This window comes from Cebus imitator, unplaced genomic scaffold, assembly GCF_001604975.1.
Source record: "Cebus imitator isolate Cc_AM_T3 unplaced genomic scaffold, Cebus_imitator-1.0 Scaffold14, whole genome shotgun sequence".
NCBI classification, from domain to species: domain Eukaryota; kingdom Metazoa; phylum Chordata; class Mammalia; order Primates; family Cebidae; genus Cebus; species Cebus imitator.
Genome location: NW_016107329.1, coordinates 7,383,272 through 7,408,883, shown reverse-complemented (window position 1 = coordinate 7,408,883; position 25,612 = coordinate 7,383,272). Strand labels below are relative to the sequence as shown.

The window sequence follows — 25,612 nt, the reverse complement described above, 5'->3', positions numbered from 1 at the left end:
ATCAGCCATGAGGGAGGGTGAGCATCAGCCATGAGGTAGGACAGGTATCAGCCATGAGGGAGGGTGAGCATCAGCCATGAGGGAGGGTGAGGAGGATTAGTATCAGCTATGAGGGAGGATGGGTGTCAGCCACGAGGGAAGGTGAGGAGGGTGAGCGTCAGCCATCAGGGAGGATAGGTATCAGCCATGAGGGAGGGTGAGCATCGGCCATGAGGGAGGGTGAGCATCGGCCATGAGGGAGGGCAGGCAATGGTCATGAGGGAGGGTGGGCATCGGCCATGAGGGAGGGTGGGTATCAGCCATGAGGGAGGGTGAGGAGGGTGAGTATCAGCCATGAGGGAGGGTGAGGAGGGTAAGCGTCAGCCATGACAGCGGGTGAGCAATAGTCATGAGGAAGAGTGAGCATCAGCCATGAGGGAGGGTGAGCATCAGCCATGAGGGAGGGTGAGTGTCAGCCATGAGAGATGGTGAGCGTCAGCCATGAGAGATGGTGAGCGTCAGCCATGAGGGAGGGTGAGGGTCAGCCATGAGGGAGGATGGGAATCAGCCATGAGGGAGGGTGAGCAACAGTCCTGAGGAAGAGTAAGCATCGGCCACGAGGGGAGGGCGGGTTAGCATCGGCCACGAGGGAGGGTGGGCATCGGCCACGAGGGAGGGTAAGCATCAGCCACGAGTGAGGCTGAGCATTGGCCATGAGGGAGGGTGAGATTCAGCCATGAGGGAGTGTGAGCGTCGGCCATGAGGGAAGATGAGTGTCAGCCATGAGGGAGGATGGATATCAGCCATGAGGGAGGGTGAGCAACAGTCATGAGGAAGAGTGAGCATCAGCCATGAGGGAGGGTGAGGAGGGTGGGCATCGGCCATGAGGAAGGTTGAGCATCGGCCATGAGAGAGGGTGAGCATCGGCCATGAAGGAGGGTGAGCATCAAGCATTTGGGGGAGTGAGCATCAGTCATGAGGGAGGGTGCGGAGGGTGAGCATCAGCCATGAGGGAGGATGGCATCAGCCATGAGGGAGGGTGAGCATCAGCCATGAGGGAGGGTGAGGAGGGTGAGCATCAGCCATTAGGGAGGGTGAGGAGGGTGGGCATCAGCCTTGAGGGAGNAGGGTGAGGAGGGTGAGCATCAGCCATTAGGGAGGGTGAGGAGGGTGGGCATCAGCCTTGAGGGAGGGTGAGCATCAGCCATGAGGGAGGGTGAGCATCAGCCATGAGGGAGGGTGAGGAGGGTGAACATCAGCCATGAGGGATGGTGAGGAGGGTGGGCATCAGCCATGAGGGATAGTGTGGAGGGTGGGCATCAGCCATGAGGGAGAGTGAGCATCTGCCATGAGGGAGGGTGAGCATCAATCATGAGGGAGGGTGAGGAGGGTGAGCGTCAGCCATGAGGGAGGATGGGCATCAGCCATGAGGGAGGATGGGCATCAACCATGAGGGAGGGTGAGCATCAGCCATGAGGGAGGGTCAGGAGGATGAGCATCAGCCATTAGGGAGGGTGAGGAGGGTGGGCATCAGCCATGAGGGAGGGTGAGCATCAGCCATGAGGCAGTGTGAGCATCAGCCATGAGGGAGGGTGAGCATCAGCCATGAGGGAGGTGAGCGTCAGGCATGAGGGAGGGTGAGCGTCAGCCATGAGGGAAGGTGAGCATCAGCCATGAGGGAGGATGAGCATCGGCCATGAGGGAGGGTGAGCATCGGCCATGAGGGAGGGTGAGCATCGGCCATGAGGGAGGGTGACCATCGGCCATGAGGGATGGCGAGGAGGGTGGGCATCAGCCATGAGGGAGATTGAGCATCTGCCATGAGGGAGGGTGAGCATCAGTCATTAGGGAGGGTGAGGAGGGTGAGCGTCAGCCATGAGGGAGGATGGGCATCAGCCATGAGGGAGGATGGGCATCAGCCATGAGGGAGGATGAGCATCAGCCATGAGGGAGGGTCAGGAGGGTGAGCATCAGCCATTAGGGAGGGTGAGGAGGGTGGGCATCAGCCATGAGGGAGGGTGAGCATCGGCCATGAGGGATGGGGGGCATCAGCCATGAAGGAAGATGGGCATCAGCCATGAGGGAGGGTGAGCATCGGCCATGAGGGATGGTGGGCATCAGCCATGAAGGAGGATGGGCATCAGCCATGAGGAAGAGTGAGCATCAGCCATGAGGGAGGGTGAGCATCGGCCATGAGGGAGGGTGAGCATCAGCCATGAGGGATTATAAAAATTGCGCCTGTGGATATGTGAGTGTCACTTATGAGGTAGTATAGATGGCTTATTGAGGTCTTTGGGAATTTTGTCCAGAGGACTGGATTCTTTGCAGTGAAAGGGTATTAGACAGAGACAGCAGAAGAAACTGAGGAAAGGGCTGTGCGGCTGGTGGAAGGACCTGGAAAAGGTGTGTGAACCCTGATACAACTTCCTTTCTATAGGCTTCTATAAATCCAGTGCCTGATTATGTCCATCTTTCCCATAAAGGCTGAGTTTTTATTGTTTGCTGTTACAAGGGCCTAAATAAAATAGAAGTAATAAGGCATCCCACACATTCCCAGGTGTTCCAACACATTTGAGTCAGAAGAGCAGTTGACAATGCCAATTCTTAAATGCCAAATTCTTAAACTACATTCAGGTATAAGTAAACTATTACCTAATTATCCAGTTTGCACTTGTGCCGCCACGTGGCTTAGTATTACGGAAATGTGAGCTACATACAATGTTATACACCATACATTGTGAAATGCGAACAATTTACAAATCTAGAGCAGCGGTTCTCGGTCATACCCCCAGGGGATACTCCATCGTTTCTGGAGACATTTTTCTTTGTCACAACTCGGGGTGATGGTTGGGCCGGAAGATGTTGCTACACATCCTAGTGTGCACAGGCAAGCTCCACCATGTGGAATTATCTGGCCATAAATATTCATAGTGCTGAGGTCAAGAAACCTCCATCAAGAGGTTTGGCTTCCCTGTGCCTTCCTGAGTTAGGAGCAGCAGTGCCCAGCAAAACCATGGGGGAAATCAACACATCTTCAGAAGCCACCTGGAGCTATGGGGAATTAGGCAAGTCATTCAGTGTCCCAGTGCTGCAGTTTCTTACTTGTTAAAACAGGAGTACCACACTGTTAATATTGTGATGTAATAAACATGAAAGTTCTTTGTAAAACAAAAAGAGTTATTTGAAATATAAGGGGTTACAAATAGTGTCTGTAACCTCTACAGAGTCCTACCATGTTGTGCTATTACCCAATCATGCTCACATGACTTTGGTAGTTATTTCAATTCACTTCTAGAAAATTAATGGAAGTTGAGGTAATTTCTTCTGGCATACTTTATAAAAGGTACAACCATAAAATTCTGTATCAGGGATTTGTTTTTCACTTTATTTCTAGCTTCCTCAAATATCACTTGAGTTACATCAAAAAGGACTATGCATTTACTAAAGATCTTATCCAAACGCCTCCAGTCATGTCCTTCTCCATGACTTTGAGTATATTTGATGCAAATATTTGGAAATACCCTACCTCAAAGATATTCAACTCCTGACTCTCATCTCTAATAGCCTATGTTGTCCTCCTTCCACTTTCTAAACATGCGTTTCATTCCCATTCTCCCCTCCTTTAATTCATCCACAGTTTCTAAAGCAATTGCCTATTCTGACTTCTTTCAAGTCTCAAGAAAATCTGAACCTTAGGGCTTAGCCATTTAAATAGCAAAAGCCACTGATAAGCTGCCACCATTTTTTTTTTTAATCATAGTCATTCATAATTCTAGCTAATGGCATGGTCAATCACTGGATCTGACTGTAATTCGGTGTCATTTGCATCTGCCACAAATTCATGCTGACATCTCAGATGGACCCTGTCTGGCTGCTAAGAAGTTCCCTGATTCACCTCTTGATTACGCCAAATTACAATCTTCACAGTAACCGCTAGAAATCGTTCTGTCTGTTTTTAAGCTTCCAGCCCCAGCCCCAGAGTGGCTCATTCTCGGAAGATGGCCATATTTCTTACTAAAAAATTCAATACTGTCTGACTTGAAACCTCTGAATCATTCATTCTTCCTTCTCTCCTTCCTCATGTTCACTGCTGCATGTTATGTAGATTAGAACCCACGGAGCCATCTGGGATCCCCTCCCCCAGGACGGCTCCCTGTCATCTGCCAATGGCCGCAGCTTTCCCCTCAGTTCCCCCTTCAATTCCTGCCTTTTTATATTTACTGCCTTCACACTAGTAAAAACCATCACTTATTATTTTGACAGGGAAATAATCAAAAAAGCTAAGCACTGGTCTTTTACATTCTTACTTTGGTGCAACACCGCTATTTGATACATATAGTGAAGTGAGAAAGTCATTTTTTTCCTGTTCAGAATGGACCCTGTGACAGAGAGTCCTCCTCTCTATAGCTACAATCTACATTTCTAGCTTATTCTCTGCATGAGAATCTGATGATTTCTAACGAAACACACACACACACACACAATTGGACCATCATATTTTCTTTAAATATACTTCTTGTCCATCTTTTTTCATGCTATGGGCTAGTTTTTGATGCTGCTTCCAAACTTCCGTAAAACTGCTACCAAGAGCCTTGAGGGCAATGACTATGCACTTCTCAGCTCTGTCTCTGCAGCAGCCGGCACAATGCCTTGTCTGTTGGATGCAATCAATCATTATTTGGCAAAGTGGATAACAAGTTTTGGTTATATTGTAACCAACTATAGCATGACATTGTGCTGTCATTTTTATTTAAGATTCTTCTAATTAGTCTTTCATCATCACAAGATCATATCCTTTGGAAAGCTCTCATACATGGCACCTGGTTGTATATAGATATCTGGAGAAGAAGCTGAAGGTCTCTCATTCAAACTAAAGTAAAAATCTTCCCATTTGGAGACTTCAATTCACTGCTATCTGGGAAAATGTAGCTAACACCCACCTACACTGACAAACATTTGCTGAGGTAGTTTGATTTTTGTAGGAAGCATAGTGTTTAGTAACTCTTTTTTTATTGCTAAAAGAAAATTTGCATGAAGTTAATAAATTAGGAAGCAGGCAAGCTTATTTATTTTTGTGATATCAGACAAGCTCTTTAAATTCTTTGAATCTTTCTTAATGTGGTAAATAGTATTACCTAAGGGCCCTCCAGTTTTAAAAGCCTTTGACCCTACCCATAAGATACAGTTGGCCAGTACTGATATGATTTGAGTTGACTGATGAACGCAGATATTAAAGACTATCCAAATAGCTGACAAATGTTATCAGAATGATGCAAATAACTGATAATGTATTACATAAAATTGGCATTAGTGGATTGTTAACACATGGTTCCAAACAGTGTTTTTGTTTTGTTTTGTTTTCCTGGTGCTACGTCTGGAATCAAGTATTCCCTGCAGGACATCTTGCAAATTTTTGTGAAGAAAAATGACACTGGAGACCACTTGAACTGCAAGGATTCATAATTGCACATTGTGTTATTGACTACTGGGGCAACCAATGTGTCTAGACACTTCTAGTGGACAGAGTCAAGTAATTTAAATACACAACAGAAATATGCACACACACGCATGCACAAATACTTTTCTTTTTCATTTAAAGATAAAATACTACACAATTACAAACTAGCTCTTTTAACCATGATACTTTCCTCGATCAGTGAAGTTTCATATTGGCCATGTCAAAGGCAATTTGAGGGCCCAAGCTGGTGGTTCACACCTGTAATCCCAGGACTTTGGGGGCCAAGGTGGGCAGATCACTTCAGGTCAGGGGTTCAAGACTAGCCTGGCCAACATGGCAAAACCCTGTCTCTACTAAAAATACAAAAATTAGCCAGGTGTGGTGGTATATACTATACCATAATCACAGCTACTCAGGAGGCTGAGGCAGGAGAATCACTTAAAGCCAAGAGTTTGCAGTGAGCTGAGATTGCACCACCACCGCACTCCAGCCTGAGCGACAGAGCAAGACTCTGTGTCTCAGAAAAAAAAAAGGCAATTTGAAAATCTAAATAATCTAAACCAATGATATCCATTCATGCCCTTTATTATGTCTATATGTATCCCGTTTCTATTACCTTTAAATATTTTTAAAGTTTTAATTTTGAAATAAGTTTAGATTTGCATACAGCTGTAAAAAATAAAACAGATAAATCTTGTGTACTCTTTACCTAATTTCTTTCAATAGTAACCTCCTGCAAAACTATCACAACCAGGATATTGATGTTAATGCAGTAAAAATATAGAATATTTACATCACTACACGGATCCTGCATGTCGCCAATTTACAAACAATCTCACTTCCCAAAAATCAGTAGAGTCCATTTGTGTGGGTCTATTTCTGTGTTCTTACTCTGTTCCATTGATCTATGTGTAATGTGCATTCAGGACTTTTAATGTAGTAGGTTAATTCCTCCTACTTCATTTTTCTTTATAAACATAGTTTTAGCTATTCCAGCTTTTTTACCTTTCAATGTAAATTTTAGAATGGTATCATCTATATCTTTATGTCTACAAAAATTTTACTGTGATTTTGATAGGAATGCATTAGACTATATATCCACATGGGGAGAACTGACTCACACTATGGTGATTACTATTCAATTGACACTATATTGTCTCAAATCTACAAACATGAAATGTCTTTCTTTTTCTTTTTCTTTAGATCTTTGACTTCTTTCATCAGCATGTTGTGGTTTTTGGCACACAAGTTCCCTACACATTTTGTTAGATTTACACCTAAGTATTACATTTTTATGAGCAATTTAAAATGTAATTGTGTTGTTCACTTCAATACCCATTGCTAGTATATAGAAATACAACTGATTTTTTGAATGTTTATCTTGTGTCTTGTGACCTTGCTAAACTAACTTATTAGTTCCTTGAGTTTTTTCTTTCCTTTCTTTCTTTCTCATGGTAGATTTCTTGGGATTTTACGCAAAGGCAATTATGCCTATTTATATAAATAGGCACAGGTTTATTTCCTCCTTTCCAATCTGTTTGCCTTTCATTTCCTTTCTTGCCTTATTACGCTCACTAGAACTTCCAGCAGACTGTGTTGAATAAGAGTGGTGAAGAAGACATCCTTGTCTTGTTTCTGCTCATAGGAACAAAACATCCAGATTTTACCCTTAAATATAATATTGGCTGTGGGATTTTTGTAGAAACCCATTATCAAGCTCAGGTGGTCTTTTCCATTCCATTTGTATAGGAGTTTTTTTTTTGTGTTTTTTTTTTTTTTAACATGGCTGGATGTTAAATTTTATCAAATGCTTTTCTTCATCTTCTGATGTGATCATGTATTTTTTCTTCTTTGGCCTGTTGATGTTATGGATAACCTTGAAAGATTTTCAGCTATTGAATCAGCTTTATACCCTCAGCAAAAAGCAAAATAAAAAACAAAAACCATTTTGTTATGGTAGATAATTCTTTTTATATATTGTAAATTCTATCTGCTACTATTTTAAACATATTTTGCACCTATATTGATGAGGGATATTTTTTCTCTCACTGTGTATGTGTGTGTGTGTGTGTGTGTGTGTGTTACTGCCTGTGTGGTTTTGGTGTTAGGATAACACTTGTTTTATAAAATGAATTAGAAAGTATTATCTTCTATTTTTTAGAAAAGGTTGTGTAAAATTGGTTTTAATTTTCCTTAAAACAGCTGGTAGAATTCTCCAGTGAAACAATCTGGAATAGGAAGCTTTTTTGAGAGATTTTAAGTTACAAATTCATTTCTTAAAAGTTATACGGCTATTCATATTGTTTATTTCATATTGGGTGAATTGAAGTAGTTTGTGTTTTTTGAGGAATTGATCCATGCATCAAAGTCATAGCATTTATGTGTAAGAGTTGTTTGTAATATCCCTTTTGTATCTTTTTGATGTCTACAGGGCCTATAATGATTTTCCTTGTTTTATTACTGATATTGGCTATTTATGTCTTTCCTCTTTTCTATTTGTTACTAATATTACAGGTTTATAATTTTTATTGGTGTTTTCAAAGAACTAGCTCTTTGTTTCATTGATTTTCTCCTTTTTTTCAATTCCATTGATTTCTTCTTTTTTTGTTATTGGTTTCCATTTGCTTACTTTGGGTTTATTTTGCTCCTAGGATCCTGAGAGGGGAGCTTGGATTATTGATTTGAAAGTTTCCCTATTTTCTAATATATGTTTTTAGTGATATACACATCTCGTTCAACAGTATTTTAGCTGTGCCATGCAGGTTTGATATGTTGTACCTTATTTTCATTAAGTTCAACATATTATTTTTAATTCTGTAAAGAGTTCCCCTTTTATCCATGGGTTATTTGGAAGGGCACTGCTAAGTTTCCAAGTATATGGAGATTTAGCTGTTATCTTTCTGTTGTTGCTTTCTGGGTTGATTCCACTGTGGTAGGCAAAACTGCTCTGTATAGTTTCAATTCTTTTGAGTCTGCTTACTTTTGCTTTACGACCGAGCAGATAGCTCATGTGGACACATGTCCCATGGATACTCGAAAAGAATATGAATTCTGCTTTTGCTAGTAGAAGTGTTGATAAAATTGAGTAGATCCTGTTGGTGATGGTGTTCTTCAGTTCCCCCATATCCTTGCTGATTGCCTATGTCATTGTTCTACCAATTGTTGAGAGGAGGGTGTTAAAGTTTCCAGTATCCCCTTCTGTTTAGCTGGCCTCCTCCAGCACTTGGCAGGAGACGGAAGGCACAGCCTCACTACTGCCTGATCAGAGTAGATGTCTAGGTCCCTACCCCGTCTCCTCTGATATGCAAGAAGAATGAATCCTCATTAATACTGGGTGAAGGTAAAGGTCTACCTCTCCACTAAGCCTCCAGTCATTCTTCCCTGGCTGTGGGATGAGCAGTGGAAGGGGCTGAAACACTTCTTTACTGCTTCCTACATGGCCTTCCTTAACTGGGTAGGGAAGTATTACCTGTGAACAGTGCTGGAAGTCCTAACTCCTTACCAAACCTCCTCTGATATCACCACAGTGGCAGGGAGCTAGAAGAAAAATATCCCTTTAGGATCTTAGCACAGCACTGAGATCCAAAATAGACCTATGCATTTAAAAATTGTGCGCCCTAAATCGAAAACTGAAATTTTAATAAATATAACTAAAAAGCTTCTTTAAATTTTTGATTTAAAAAATATAACACATTATTCTAAAAAAATTATAATCTAGACTAAGATAGCCCAAATGTTTTCTTTTTGTCTTAAATGAATACAAAAGCTTTGTATTCATCAGGGTTCTCCAGATGAATAGAACCAATACTATAGTACAATATATATAGCCTGAGTTGTTGGCTCGCATAATTATGGGGGCTGAGAAGTCCCACAATCTGCCATCTGCCAGCTGCAGACCCAGGAAAGTTGACAATTCAGTTTGAACACCTGACAGCCAGAGAGCCAATGGTGTAGATGCCAGTCTAAGTCAGAAGACCCGAAATCCAGAAGCACCAAGGCAGGAGATTGATATTGTAGCTCAAGCAGTCGGGCAGAGAGAATTCAACCATCCTCTGCCTGTTTGTTCACCTGTTTGTTCTATTCAGGCCCTCAAGGGGTTGGGTGGTGCCCAGCACCCACCAGAAGCTGGGGAGGGCATCAGCTTAATCAGTCTACTGATCAAATACTAATCTCTTTCCCAAACACCTTCAAAGACACACTCAGAAATGATGTTTGACCAGCCATCCGGGCATCCTATGGCCCAGTGAAACTGACACATAAATTAACCATTACAACCTGGTAGTTAATTCTGAAGTAAGATGGAAATGGAAAAAAAAATCTAACTTGATGATCAATCATGTTGGATCTCTGATAAATCCTGTCTACAAAACACGTACATTTTGCCTAATTAAATCCTTTGCTTTATAGCATTTTCCCATTTTTCCCCATTGTACTCTGCTCTTCACTTTCCTCTACCCGACTCACAAACTCCTCACTTGCCATCACTGCTGCCTTTCCTTTCAATAAACTCCTTTCCAGCTTCTCCAGCAACCAAGGACAACCCTGCCTTTCTAGGCCCAAGTCTCCGAGAGGCATCAAGCTGTCGTGAAAAGAGCACTGGCCTTGTTCAGTGACACACCTCCTGAGGTCCAGCTTCAACAAGCCCCAGGGCCTGGATAACCAGGGCAAGTTACTGAGTTTCCAAGGCCTCTCATCTAGGACACATAGACAGCAGTGCTGACCTCTCTCTCTAGCTCACTCTTTCTCTCTCTTTCTCTCTCTTTCTCTCTCTCTCTCTTTCTCTCTCTCTGTGTCTCTCAGTGGTTTTGGAGATAAATAAAAATGCTTGTTCCTACCTGCCTTTCCATAGTAACTATAGTTTTCTCATGAATATCGTTAATTGATGTTTCTAATGTTCATCTGTACCTTCTTCTCTGCTGTTTTCCAGATTTTTATACATGACTTACTTGAGAAGGACTCATGGCATTACCTAGGTAATCTGTCTTGAGGCTGCTAAATAGGCTGCCTCACAATAAAAAGCTTCTCATTCTAGACCCATAATTGTATCAGCCGAAATTCATTGACAACTTATGAAGAAAATGCTTCCAAAGAAGCAAAGTCTGCCTAGAAGGGACAGCCCATGACACTCATCAGCATCTCTACTCAGCACCTGGACTTTGCTGACAGCAGCCGCCTCCAGCACCACGAAGAGGCAATAACTTTGCATAGAGAGGAAACAAAGAAAAGCTGCAAAACAGTGCGGACAAGTCCAGTGGGCTACTGGGCAATTCAAAGGAAAATGAGACCCAGAGCCTAGTGAGATACAAGCATTTCTAGGAAAGAAAAGGCACCAAGGAGAAACTCAGCCTGTATTCAAATTCACCCAGAGCTTTGTGAGTCTGGAGTGTCAGCTCTGCTGACAGACAAAGGTCTGCTCTTTGCTGAGCCACTGGGGAGAGCAGGATGGTGCCGCTGGAGCACCAGGGAGAAGACTGTAGGTTGAAGTAGGTCTACCAGGGAGTAGACTGCAGGTTGTAGTTACCCTCTCCAGGGTAACTCAGGGCAGCTGCTCGGCTCACGGCCTTGCTCGTCTTTTTTTGGTTTATTATTTAGGGGATGAAAGGAGAGACAAACACGAAAGAAGCCAAAGACAGAGGCTGGGCTTATGCCTTCCTTTTTCCCACTCTCTTTACATAACTGATCTTCAGGCTTTATGTATTTATTTTTCCTTCTGAAGATTTGGAAGACAGGATTCATGCAGTACATGGCAGCATCCCTCATGCATGTAATAGAGAAATTTATATTCATACGACTCAATATGGATCTTTAAGGAAATTGTCATGTATTCAAAATTTCCTTTGGAATGATTCTGTTCAATAAAATAACTCAAAAGAAAACTTAGCATTTTGCTTATGCTGTGGCAGTTAGCAACCCTCATTTAAATGCTCCAGTGTGGATGCCAAATGAGGGGTGCAATATAAACTTGAGAGCAGTGACAGTATGCGGCTTTTTTGGAAGTACTTGCTGTAACACTCCAGCACTGCAATAAATACAATTAAAAGATAAATTATGTCAGCTATATATGAAAAGAAGGAGTATAAAACTTTCACCATGTCTGTGACTCAAAATTCATCAAGACACTGAGTTTCCTGGCTTCACAAACAAAACAAAAGTTACAAAAATGCCAAACGCATGCATTTTCTTCCTAACTGAAGGCTGTCAGCCTCATGCTTGGCTAATCACCAAGGAAACTGAAATCCAAAGGCAAGAGAGCGCCACAGAAATAGCTCTATCCACCAACACTGGAGTTTAATTCCCTGAACTGAAAGCAAGAGCAATTGGCTTACTTCACCTTGCTAAAGAAGGTCCAGGTTTGGCCACAGCTGGGGAATAGTGAGTTCCTTATGTCTGCAGCCTCATGTCTCTCTGTGCCTTGTACCAAGTGAGAGCACAAAGAAAAACCATGAAATGTGGGCACCTACTATGTGGCTAATAATTTTAGTGTCTCTCAAAATGTGTTTCTGGGTTCCCTGCTATGTAGCTCAGGATAGTGCAAATGCTGTAAACTTCACGCCAGATCTCTTTAGTCATTACTTATTGGAGGGAAGTCTAGGAACCTGCATTTTAAACTTGCTCCCAGTTGATCTGGATACACATTAAGTATGAGAATTACAGCTCCAGCTACTAGGAGCTCAGGATGCTCTATTAACTCAGTCCTATGTGGTGCTGGCAGGTGAGAAAGGAGCATGGGAGCAGAGTTTGCAGAAAGTAACTGTTCACAGTGCATTTTATATAACACTTACTTATTTGGAACTGGGTCTTATTTTGTTACACAGCCTGGAGTGCAGTGGCATGATCTCTGCTCACTGCAACTTCTATCTCCCAGGTCAAATAATTCTCATGCGTCAGCTTCCCAAGTGGCTGGGATTATAGGCGTGCACCACCACACCCAGCTAATTTTTGTATTTTTAGTAGAGAGGGGGTTTCACCATGTTGGCCAGGCTGGACTCAAACTCCTGACCCCAAGTGATCCACCTGCCTCTGCCTCCCAAAGTGCTGGGATTATGGGGGTGAGCCACTGCTCCCCGCCCACAGTGCATTTTAAATAAAGAATCACGATCCTTCTGAGAACAGCCATCAGAGCAGATATTGATGTGCTTTTAAATTGCTGATAAGTTTAAGATGAGATTACACTATACACTCAAGGCTAAGCTATTTTCTCAGGAGAGTTAGCATTTTTTGAAAAGTTCTTGTAAAGGAAAAACTTTCAAATACTTTTATCTAAGAGGGTAGCAATACAGCACCATATTTTTCAAATATCCCTGATTATCATGATACGCTACATACGCCATATATGGTGCTGGAATTTTGGAGAAAAGGACATAAAAATGAGAGTGTGGTAAAGTAGAAGGAACAAAAGGCCTAGGGTTAAGAAGAAGGGATTCTCATTTATTATAGTTTCTGCCTCTCAACCTACAGAAATAGTCATGGGCCACGTGCTATGATAATTAATTATGGGAACATAATAATCACCTTCTCTGATCCACAGTTTCTTACCTATTTGAGTTTTGATCTCTGGCCAGTTCACACTAAATTTTAATGATGTTATTGATTAACATAATCCATCAATAAAATCGTTATTTTAGGGAGCTAGTGATGCCTTATATGTGAATTTAGCAAATGGGGCATGGATAGACATCATCTATTTAGATTTTCAGATTGGCTTTGATACGGCTAATATCAAAGGTTATGACAATGTCATCATTGGATTGAGGAAGTTATCAGGGTTAAAAGACTAAATTATCAATAAGCCAAGGAAAACAGAAGGGGGCTAACCTTTTAAAAATATTTTGTAAAATATGTTACATGCTGTATTATAGACAGCATACATACAAACATACCGTCTGTTTTCACACTGCTACAAAGAACTGTCTGAGACTGGGTAATTTATAAAGGAAAGAGGTTTAACTGACTCACAGTTCAGCATAACTGGGGAGGCCTCAGGAAACTTACAATCAAGTGGAGGGCAAAGGGGAAACAAGGCACCTTCTTCACAAGGCAGCAGGAAGGTGAAGTGCCAAGCGAAGGGGAAAGACCCCTTATAAAACCATCAGATCTTGTTAGAACTCTCTATCATGAGACCAGCACAGGGAAACCACCCCTGTGATTCAATTACCTCCACCTGGTCTCTCCCTTGGGGATTATGGTGATTACAATTCAAGATGAGATTTGGGTGGGGACACAAAGCCTAACCATATCACATATACATTTATAAAATTTGGAATATGCTAAAAGCAATAAAATTAAAAATTACCTCTAATTCCCTTTTCCAGAGGTAGCCAACCTCCAACTTTTATGTCTATAGCTATTGAATCTAACTTTGTCTATGTATGCCCTTTCAAGAGACCTGAACTCTACCGCAAATTGTGATGTCTTTCTCCTTCAAGGTACACCCATTTGCTCTCAGATGAATCTGTGCCCTTTTCTGCTCTAAGATGCGTGAGGCAGTGGGGTTCTCAGTGTGTCAGCCTGGCCTTCCAGATAGGGCTGCAGCCCCAAAAGCAGTGCAGAAAATGACAAGGCAGGAGGAGGGTCCAAGCTTTGGTGATTATCGTCTGTCCTACCAACACTGAATTTCCTCCCTGACTCCATTTGTGTCTTGTAGCCCATTCTTCATAGTCCCTATTCTTTCCGGGCAGTGGCCTTGTGGAAACATGTGGCTTTCACCTTCTGCCCTCACCTCCTGGGGTCCAGAGCTACCTTCTCCTCCCATGATCCTTCAGCCTTAGGGAATGTGGCTACTTCCTGCAGTGGATAATCTCTAGATCGCTTCAGCGTCCCCTATCTGTCTGCTCAACTTTTCCTGGGGAATCTATTCCCTGTAATCATTTTCTGCTCCTTGAAAATTTGGTACAGTTTATTCCTGAGATGGAATCCTGATCAGCCTCAATGATTTTCCATTTTCTTGTTTTGTCTACTCTGCCTTGTTCCTGACAGCTTAGAAGCTTCTTCTTGCTACATAGCTCAGGAAAAGACAGGGATAGATGCTGCACAGCACTGTTTAAGACTCTTAAAGAAAGATAACGGAGCTTTTGAAGGTATAAAGGAAAGCAAAGAGAATGATGTGGGATGATGAAGGCTGACAGACAGAGCAAGTGAGAATTATCCACTGTAGGAGAAATAAACCATCTGAGCTGCCGAATGAGTACTGTGCAGAGAGCCTGGGTCTCAGAACACTTGGCAGTGGTGCACTGCCTCACAGGCTACAGGAAGGAGAGACGAGAAGAAATGGAGCCTTGGACAAAGGGTAAATACGGATGTTGCCACTCTTCAGCTCTCTGTCATTCAGTACATGTACACACAAATGCCTCTGAATAGCCAAACCATGGCATTATGTCCCTAGGAGGGCTTTTAGGGGCATTGCCTACAGATTCACTACTTAGATCTCTTATAAAAACACCTTAATTTTCCTACCCTATTACTCTTACCTAGCTAAGATTATCCATAATTTATGTAAAAATTAGAGAATTATATGCAATTCTCTACATTAAAATTAGAGTTTCCTAAAGCACAGGCTACCTTGTTAGGTATGGTCAAATCAAATGCTAATTACAGTATATTATCTCACATATATCTTAAATATATTTCTCTCATGGAAATCTGCATTTCCATGTAGTTAAAGTGCTAAAAGTTAAAGTTCCTCTAACAGAGCTGCCCTCAGTGACAGTTTAGACATTGAAGAATACCCAAGACTACAGCATGGATAATACACATGTGTGTCTGTCAGCAGTGGTATTTATGTGTGTGTCTGCCCATCTAGCTAGCTCTCTACTGTGTTTAATTCATACACAAAGTTTACATCTATCAATCTATTGATCTTGTACTCAATTTGAGTATAGAATAGTGATTGCTTTATTGCTTTAATAGCATCCAAATATGGCCATAAGTGCTTTCCACAGTTTCTTCTTTTGTCCTCTAAATCAAGAGAAGGGAGGCTTCATGGGAACCTTCTTAAACCTTTACATTGTGCCCCTGGCTAGGGAGGTGCTGTGCACTGGTGTTTGGCCCTGGGAAGAAGCACAAAGGATGGGGATGTGTAGGACAACGCGGCGGGGGGAAGAACAGCTTCTGCTGCAGCAGCCTGAGCTGTTCTGGACCAGCACATGGAAACAAAGACCACACCGTAGATGGGGGTTTGGATTGCAAAGGACATGGTGGTGGGGCTTCATCTGGTACACAAGCCAGAGCTGTGTCGAATCCAACAGGGGAGGTTGGGAATAATGGAGTCTAGTAGAGAGGGTCTACATGGAATCAAACCCCAAACCAGGGTTGAGGGGAAGGAGCCAGCCAAAAATGAGCATCATCCATACCTGGGAAGGGCGGTCCCTCTAAGAGGCCGAAGAAAGCACCTGAGTGAGTGTCAGCTTTGCACATGCGAAGCACAGTGTGCAGGACACCACACTGAAACAATGCAAGTCAGAGAAGGCAGACCTTAGCATGAAAAGGAAGAAAAAGGACTTTCTAGGCCATTGTACAGTGTCCAGGCAGTATCTGAGGCAGGAGGTGACTTAAGTTTCCGTAAGGTCTGCTGTTCCGATGATTATAGTTCTTAATTACTGAACTGGGTCTGTGAGTGCCAATGAGAGCAAATAAATGACATTGTATGACCAGAGAGAGACCAGGAATATTACTGGAGCTCCCCAAGTTTTTATCTGATTACAAGGAAAAAATTAAACTTGCTGAATACATTTTAAAAAGCAATATAAGCCCATAATATTAAGGAATCCCAAACACATCCTCTGAATTGTGTCTGTTTTACTACCAGGTAGATGAAGAACAAAAATGTGAAAATGATTTGGAAATTCTGGTTTTGAAAAGAGAAAGCAAACTTTATTCTTCAACTATGAGAAATAAGCTTGGGGATAGAAATGTTTAAAAGGGATTATTTATGCACAATTGCCAAATGGAGCATCCATCAGTGCCAATAGTTTAGGCCTGTCATTAACAAATCAAATCAAAGTAATCACATTTAATTTTGAAGAGAGTTGTCAAAGAGAAAAAAAAAAACTAAACTAAATAAATTAGAGGCAGCTAATATTCCTTTAAGTAAAAATATTCATTCGCCAGCACTTTGGGAGGCTGAGGTGGGTGGATTACTTGAAGTCAGGAGTTTGAGACCAACCTGGCCAACATGGTGAAGCCCCGTCTCTACATTAGAACAGCCGGGCATGGTGGCAGGCGCCTGTAGTCCCAGCTACTAGGTAGGCTGAGGCTGGAGAATCGCTTGAACCCGGGAGGCAGAGGTTGCAGTGAGCTGAGATCGAGCCATTGCTCTCCAGCCTGGGCAACAGAGAGACTCTATCTCAAAAATCAAATCAAAACAAACAAAATTCATTCATTCCTTTATTCTTTAAGGATAATTAGTACTCATTCCATCAATCAGTGTTGAGGGACTACTTAAGTAGTCCAGAGAGCAAGGAGGGCGATGTTTGCATTGTGTTTGCAAGCAAGCAAAAGGTGTTCCTGAACTAGCGTACTGGGACGAGAAGTGAAGTATTTTGATTGAGAGTGACATAAGAAAGAGAGTAACTTAAACTTGATTAAGTAATTGAGTGCATGGTTTTGCCATGAATTGAAAGGTGGGACAAATACAGAAAATCAGTTTTATATTTTTACTTGTTTGAAATGAGTTGAGAAAGAGTGAAAGAGGGAGATGAGTAGAGAGTTTAGCTGACTTTGCTCCTGTGGAATTTAACATGCTGTACTAATGGAGATATTAAAAAGTCAATATGCAGCCCACAGCAGAAATAGACTGCAGATCTGGGAATCATCACGCACATGCAACTGAATCTTGGGTGTCGATAAGCTCCCTGCTCTGAGACACATCATCAATATTCACAAAAGAAAAGTAAATTTGTACATCCATCAAATTTATAATCCCTTTCTCTATCATGTTATTTACATGATGAGAAATATAATCCTTAGGAAAGAAGTGGTTGGAATTAAATGTTTAATTAAACCACTTTTGTGGTGCTGGAAGTGGTGATAATTTAAAATGCAAAGTTTTGAGATAAACCCTTGAATTCATTATATTACATCAGAATATATGTGAAGATTGGATTTTGGCAAAATAAATAAGTGATCATTTTCAGCAAATATAAATGTATCCAATTATTTTCCCTGCCTGGTTTCAGCTTTCGATCTGAGGTTTGCTAAAAAGAGTCTCAGCTTCTTCTGCAGGGGTAAAGTGATCTCTCTATATTGTCAATATTTATAAGCAACAGCCTCTATTATTTTACTTTTCCATTAAGTGATTCTTTTCACTAGTGTTTTTGTTTGTTTGTTTGTTTTTGTGTTCCTTCCAATTCACTTTAAGTTGATGAATACTAATCAACAAAGAAGGTTATTAGGATCATATAGTAATGTTGTTAAGAGTCCTATCTAGATATCTAGAAATCTGGATATAGATATTCCCTTGAAAATGACACAGCTGAAATTTATAAATGTACCTCACTGATTCCTTTGTGAAAAAATACGCCAATCAACTAGCCGTAAACTATCAACATTGTGGAAAATCCAGTTTTATAACTTTCTGTGAGCTGCTCATGAAGAAAATGGAATACATTAAATCTTTGAAGACACAGAAGATTCCCCAAATGAGATATTACATTTTGTCTTAATAAAACCTAGGTAAGAAAAGGTGGATAATGCCTCCTACACAATTTCTGCCCCAGGTGAAATTCATGTAAGCAGTGGAATAGCAGGAGCCTGGCAGAGCTACTTTTTATTTTTCGAAACGTCTGCTCAAGAGGTGAACAAATACAGATGTAAATTAAGCTCTTTCTGTGCAGGCCAAAATATCTTTGTCAAATAGCTTTTAAGAGTATCAGTTTGGCTTAGACTAGACAGATTTGATTGTTATGTCTGGGGATTCTGCCTGGAGAAAAGGAGAGAAAATACATGAAAACTGCCCTATTGATTAGTTCATGTTCTTTGTTTTTTAATTTAAAAGTTCGCTCTCAGAGTCATCTTGGGTACAATGTGTCTCCCACAAATCTCCAGAGGAGGTGAAGGACAAGTTATAAAATGTGTTCCTGACACAGGTAGAACTGAGAAGCTGAACAGGCAGAGATTCCTACAGCACATTATGTAAAAATGCTTTGGGTGGGAGGCCAAGGAGAGTGGATCAACTGAGATCAGGAGTTCAAGACCAGCCTGGCCAACATGGTGAAACTCTGTCTCTACTAAACATACAAAAAACTAGCTGGGCGTGATGACGGGTACCTATAATCACAGCTACTCATGAGGCTGAGGCAGAAGAATCGCTTGAACACATGATGGGGAGGTTGCAATGAGCCATGGTCTTGCCACTGCACTCCAGCCTGGGTGACAGAGCAAGACTCCATCTCAAAAAATCATAAAAATAAAAAATAAACATTCTAACATGATTTCTAAAATATTACTTTATATAAAATGAACACTTTTATAAGATAAAACAATTAACTCTTTTTTTAAAAACAAATTAAGGACATTTTACCATTTACTTCATTTGAGTAACTCAATGGGGCCACCAATATTCTCGTCTAATATATGGCAAAAGTTGATTTGATGACCCCTGAAAAATTTTCAGGTATTCAATATCTGTGACTGATGAATTCAAAATTGTGCTAACTACTGTGTTATTCCTGCTCTGAAGACCTTCAGTCATTGTGGAGGAAACGTATGACTCACATACTTGGAAACATTAGTAAAAACAATGGCACCTGCTTTTATTGCTTGCCCTGTACTTAACATTCAGGACAAGTTTATGAGATTCATAATTATATTTTATTTAATGATGAATTTCATGGTGTGGCAACTGAGGGTCCTTACCCTCCTCAGAGACACATAGCAATGGAGCTGGAAATCAAACCCTGGACCAGCTGGGCCCCATGCAGGGCTCCTGCCCTTTCCACCCTCCTTCCCCTATGCCACCTGAATTCTATGAGGACAGACCAGAAGCACCTTACAAATTTCACCCCATGATGTGGTGAAGAGAGAAACGCACAGGGAACTTGGGGAAAATAAGACACAGTGCTGTCACTGCTAGCCTGTACTGGCTTGCATAGTGTACCCTAAAATTCACGTCTACCCAGATCAGCAGAATATGACCTTATTTGACAATAGGGCCTTTGTAGATAAAAATACCTGAATTAAGATGTGGTCATGCTGGATTAAATCTTTGTGAGAAGAGGAGAGAACACACAGAGGGATAGGGCCATGTGATGGAGGCACAGATTGGGGTGATAGGTTTGCAAGCCAGGAATGAGGGCCTGCAAGGCAGGGATGCCAATGGCTGGCTACCACCAGAAGCTGGTAGAGAGGCTTGGAACAGCCTCTCCCTCAGAGCCTCCAGAAGTAACCAACCCTGCCAATGCTTGACTTTGAACTTCTATCCTTCGGCACTGTGAAAAAATAAATGTTTTTTTTTAAGCTATCCAGGTTACTGTACTTGGTTTTGGCAGGCTTAGGACATTAATATGCAGCTGTGCAATCTTTGGTGAATCACTGGACTTCACCTGGGCTTATTTATCTGGAAAACGGAAATAGTAATATTTAGAATGTGGTGAGGATGCCACAGAAGTGCTTTGTAAACTGGAAAATGTCATGCAAGCTTCATTATTGCTTGGAATACTATTGCGAGGAATTGCAAAGAATCATTATTGCAAGGAATCATTTTGGATGAAGGTGGAATGAGATCAAGAAAATCCGAATCAGACCTAGACCCTGATTTGAGGGAAGATAAGATTTGGAAAGAGAAAGAAAAGGGGTGTTCCAGGTAAGGAAAACCATATGAGCAAACCCTGAGAGAGAGAATATAGGCATCACTTAAAAACGAATCAAACATGGCAAAGAAACTACAATGTTATATGATAAAACTACTCACTTCCCTTGTCATCTGTCGAGATGAACCAATAAATACTTTATTAGTTTCCTAGGGCTGCTGCAAGAAATAACAAGAAGTCAGGTGGCTCAAAACAAGAGAAAATGTTCTCTCTCAGCACTGGAGGCCAGCACTCTGTAATCTGGCCAACCCACACCCCCAGAGGCTCAACGGGAGGACGCTTTCTGCCTCTTCCAGCTTCTGGGAGTTCCAGGTGGTCCTTGGCTCCTGGCTGTTTCAATAGCTGACCCCGTGGTCACATGGCCTCCTCCTTTTCTCTCTCAAATCTCTCTCTGCCTAACTCTTAGAGTACGCTTTGGATGTAGAGTCCACCCAGATAATCCAGAATCATTTCCTCATCTCAAGACCTGTAACTTAACTATATAAATGAAGACCCTTTTTCCAAATAAGGTCATATTCACAGCCTCCAGGGATGAGGGCCTGAAAATATTTTTGGAGGGCTGCCATTCAACCCATTATAATGCATAAGTGTTTGCGGGGAGAAGGAGCTAAGACAGGGATGCATCATCTTAGGTGTAAGAACGATATCACCAACCTGATGCCTGTAAACCATTCAGGCCAATCACAATGGGATGCTTAGCTGAGATCTAAAGAGATTCACTTCACGCTAAAATAAGTTTTCATACTAAACAACCTTCAGACAAAAGATTCTATGAGCAGACAACAAACAAGGGTCATAAAGGTAGATGTCATATATTGTATAACTATTAATTTTTACCTATATTTTCCTTAATGCAATTTTCATTACTTAAGGTTGCTTTAGTATCTCCTAATCTATTTGCTCATCTCACATAAAAATTTAGGAACTTAAAAATACTATTTCTTAATAGAGTTAGTTTAGAATCACCTTAACGGAAATTTAACTCTCCTAAGAGCCAATGTCTTTTGCCAAACTATAATTCTTTCTTCCTTCAAGACTCTTAATTTTAATGGCCAATAAAATTAGACACATTTCTGAATTTAATGCTTATCCATCATGTTAATCACCAGCAGAATTTTAAGAGTAGCCCCTATAAGTGATAATCCCATATATGATTTAATATTTGCTAAAACAAATAACTAAAAAACCCGACGAGCTTTCCTTAATTCAGATTCATGATCATTAATGAGACCCTGTTAATATTTCATGTACAGCCCTTTCCCATTTACTTTAAAATATTTCTCTAATGGAGATTGGAAAATATACCATGCTCCTATGAGTAATGAAAAATTCAAATGTGTTTACAGAAGATTTTCAGCTATAATTTAAATAATGTTGCTTAAACATTTCTAAATGCACCTCTGAGCCTCTGTTCCAAACAAGTCTGTGAAGTGTGGCCAGGCTTCCTGGTCAGAGCTTTCAGGATAGGTGAGTCCCTCCAGGTGAGGCTGGATGCCAATATCATCCAGCAGTAATAATGATCCTTCCTATGAGATGTAATGAACTTCCACTAAAAAGACCATGTAATCCCATTCTGGAGGAACAAGTGGTGATGAGGAAGATTTGTTCTACCCCATCCTCTGGCCAAAAACGTGACAACAAAGCCAAGGACCCCGGGACCATTGAGCTCTCCCTTGGGGCCAACTTTACTATCGGAGAACTATTCAGCAATGTTCATCCTATTGTGCAAACTAGAACTTGCATGTTGATTTCAAATCAGTTAACTTTTTCTACATCTCTTGATTTATAATATGCAGAATGTGTTGCTGCTTTTTTTGAAACTGCAATAGCTCAAAATTTAAGTGTGTCTACATTTGATTATTCAAATGGCATATGGCTTGACATATTGCCACAAATTACATATAATCTACACTGTAACATGAGTGAGTCCTCAGGGAGTCTTTTGGCTAAGACTCATTAATACATCTCAGTACAATAAAAGATTTTTATAAAACCACAAAACTGACTCCCATGATAAAAAATCTTGCTTAAAAAAATAGAGGTGATTTTAAGGAACATTCATGTTTCCACAGGGATTTAGGCTGTGTACCAACTAATCAATTGGTTTGCCCTGTTTTGCTTTATTTCTATCAGAACTCAGAGAAATAATTATTAATTTAAACTTAGTTGTTTTCTTCAAAATTTTCTAAAAATAATTTAAGCTAAAAGTTGAAATTTTAAGTAAATGTACAGCAACTTTTTAAACTGAACATAATTTTAAAACTATTATTCCAAAGGATATTTCCCCTTACTTTAACGCAATTAGTATTTATTGAACATCTAGTGCATCTCCAATACAGAATACACACAGACTCAGAAGGCATATCAAGTATGAATCTGCTTACCATCGCTTCCGTAAAACCTCTTTAGAAAAGTAATTTCCTGAAATCATAGTTTTTTATTGTAAATTGTAAAATACTGCCTAGAAATTCAACAAATATTTACTATGAAGAAAATACCGGCCAAAAAATTGAAATACAAGACAAAGATAACTGTTTTTCTAAAGAATTTTTAATAGTAAAATCTCTCAAATTTAAAGAACATAAGTTATATATAAAATGTATATATTTTATGTAAAATTTATGTATATAAATTTATATTTAAATATATAAAAATTTAAATGTAAATATACACATAATACATTTTATATATAAAGTATAAATATATAATATAAATATAGATAAATATATACAAATAGAAATATATGTATATATATGTATATATACATATATAAAAATATATATTTATAAATTTATATATGTGCATATATACACATATGAGCATATATTTATAAATTTATATATGTGTATATGTAAATAAATATATAAAAACATATATTTAATATAGTAAATATATAAATATTTAATAATATATGTATATAAATATATATATTTCTGTTTGTATCTACAAATATGTACATATATTTTATCATATATAATATACATACATATCCATATACATTTTATATATGTACAAAATCTTCCATGGATTTCCTTGACATGCCACTCACCACCCACCCTTCTTCTGAGACCATGCCACTATAATGCCTCTCAAAGCTCCTCCCACCCTGACTACCATGTCACCCAGGTGCATTTCCTATTGACCCTCTCCTCTTCCTTCCCTTGGTTTTTAACATATTCCTTTTCTACTAACTTCTGTTTTCCCTCTCTTCCATTCTTTTCCCGAGTGCCATAATCAAGATACACATTTCCAAGTCTGCAACCATATGTCCAAAAACAACCACCAAGTGTTTTTAACGTCATTTTAGAAGTTGCATGAAAAAACCCTCAAATTTAGAACATCTAAAACTGCACAGCATTCCTCCCAAACTGCTGCATCCTCCAGGTCTCCTCTTGGTTGCCGTAATACCAGCCTCTGTCAGGGAGCCAGCTGAGAGCCCTCATTGTCCTTCCAGGCTGTGCCTCCTTATCTTTGGACACACAGTCAGTCACCATCCCTGCTTCTTCTTCCTCCCAATGCCTCCTCTTGTCCGCTATTGCTCAGATGCAGACCTTGACAGGGCATTCCCAAAGGCCCCTTTACTGTTTTACCAATATCGCCTGTATCAGGCCCTCCGCTTTCTTTTTCTGTCATTGCTTCATCTTCCTACCCCGTCTAACAACACTTAATGAGTTAACAGTGTCAAGAAGACAAAGCCCTTCGATGTACATGTGTATTTACTCGTGACTTGGCCCAACCCAACCTTCTTAGACATGCCACCTACCACTCTTTCTACACGAAACTGAACTTCTGACACAACTTCCCAAACACTAAGTAGGTGCTGTGTTGGAAAGGCATCGCCCATCCATCCTGGCTCCTGCTTGTACCGCGGAGGCTGAAAAGGAGAAGCCTGTTTTCCACAGTGCCTTGCACCTGGGATCCAGTTGCTCTTTACTTTCCACCAGTCTGGTGTGATGGCACAAGACTCCGAAGCAGATGTAGTGAGGGCCATGCTGCTGCTGCTTCTGCTTGCTCCCTGACAAGCCTCAGTGAAGATGACTTTCCCTTGCAGTGGGAGTGTCCATGCCTAGTCCCTCACTCCTTCGATGCGGAGGGGCAGGAATGCACATGCTACTTGGGCAGGTGGGAGCAGGGACAGAATCAGTAACTGCAGCAGCAGCTTCTGGATTTGCCTAGAGGCTTCCCGACCTAAGATAAGCCTGTAACTGTCTTAGTAACTCTGTTCTGTGGTGTGCTTTAAAGGTCATTTCTGAAAGTTCAACTTAGAGTCTTCCAGTGATTATTTTCCCAAACTAAATTATTTTCTACTTGAATAGGTAGGGTGGATTCTGTCCTATACAACTGAATCCTGAATCAAAATTCTATGGCTTTATAAGAATATCCTCTTTCTCTTTTACAATTACTGGCCTCTCAATTACCCTTGAAGGTCTGGGTTTGGAAAGCATTGCTACACATCTTTTAAGCCATTAATTGCTTCCTTCTCTACTGTAATACATACATTTGTTGATATTATTATATCAACATAATACATTATTCATATGAATATCTGTTAATTTGCCTTTCCCTATTTGAAGCTGAGATATTTGAGGGCAAGGAATAGGTTTTCTTCATCTTTGATTCTCAAATTCTCCTTCTTTGGCATCAGGCAGCATCTCTGGGAACACTGGTTGAAATGAACTGAAATACGCTGTAAGACGGTGGTGAGGGATTTGCCTCCGGCATGCAATCTGCACTAAGTGGAGCCAAAGGGGTAAGAGTAAGAGACAGAGGGCTGCACATGCAAAAGCAGAAGACGCAAACCACAGCTGGGATCCAGATTGAGCATAAGCAAACATGGATTTCAGGCTGGAAGTTAGATAAAATTTGATCCTGTTAAGAAGGCAAGTAGGATATTTCAAGCTTAATGTAAAGGAGTTTAAGGGAGGCCAAAATGCAGAAAAGGTGAGTGGATTAAAAAAAATAACCTTAACAGAGGTCCCGCACAGGGGAGTTATGACAGGTAAGTCGTGGGAAAAAATTATGATCAGCTTGGAGAAAACTTATGTTCGCCTAGACTAAGGAAAATCATAATTTCTATAAGGTAAGAGGAAGTCCTTGAAAGTTTTAACGGAAGAAGCCTGTTTTACAAAGCTGTTTAGAGAACTGGGAGATATCTGAGAGAGTGGCTTTTCTTCCTTCTTTAATTTGACATGCTTTCAGAAATAATTTTTTTCTTTTTTTTTTTTTGGTATGTTTTTATTACATTTTAAGTTCTGGGGTAAATGTGCAGATCATGCAGATTTGTTGCAGAGGTATACACATGCCATGGTGGTTTGCTGCCTCCATCCCCCCGTAACCTACATTAAGTATTTCTCCTAATGTTATCCCTCCC

The 25,612-nt window shown here is 40.7% G+C and overlaps 1 protein-coding gene across 2 annotated transcripts in view; it reads right to left on the bottom strand.

Moving 5' to 3' along the window:
* MYO16 (myosin XVI) overlaps positions 1-25,612 on the bottom strand; it is a 603,751-nt gene that overhangs the window by 167,190 nt on the left and 410,949 nt on the right. The window lies entirely within an intron of this gene.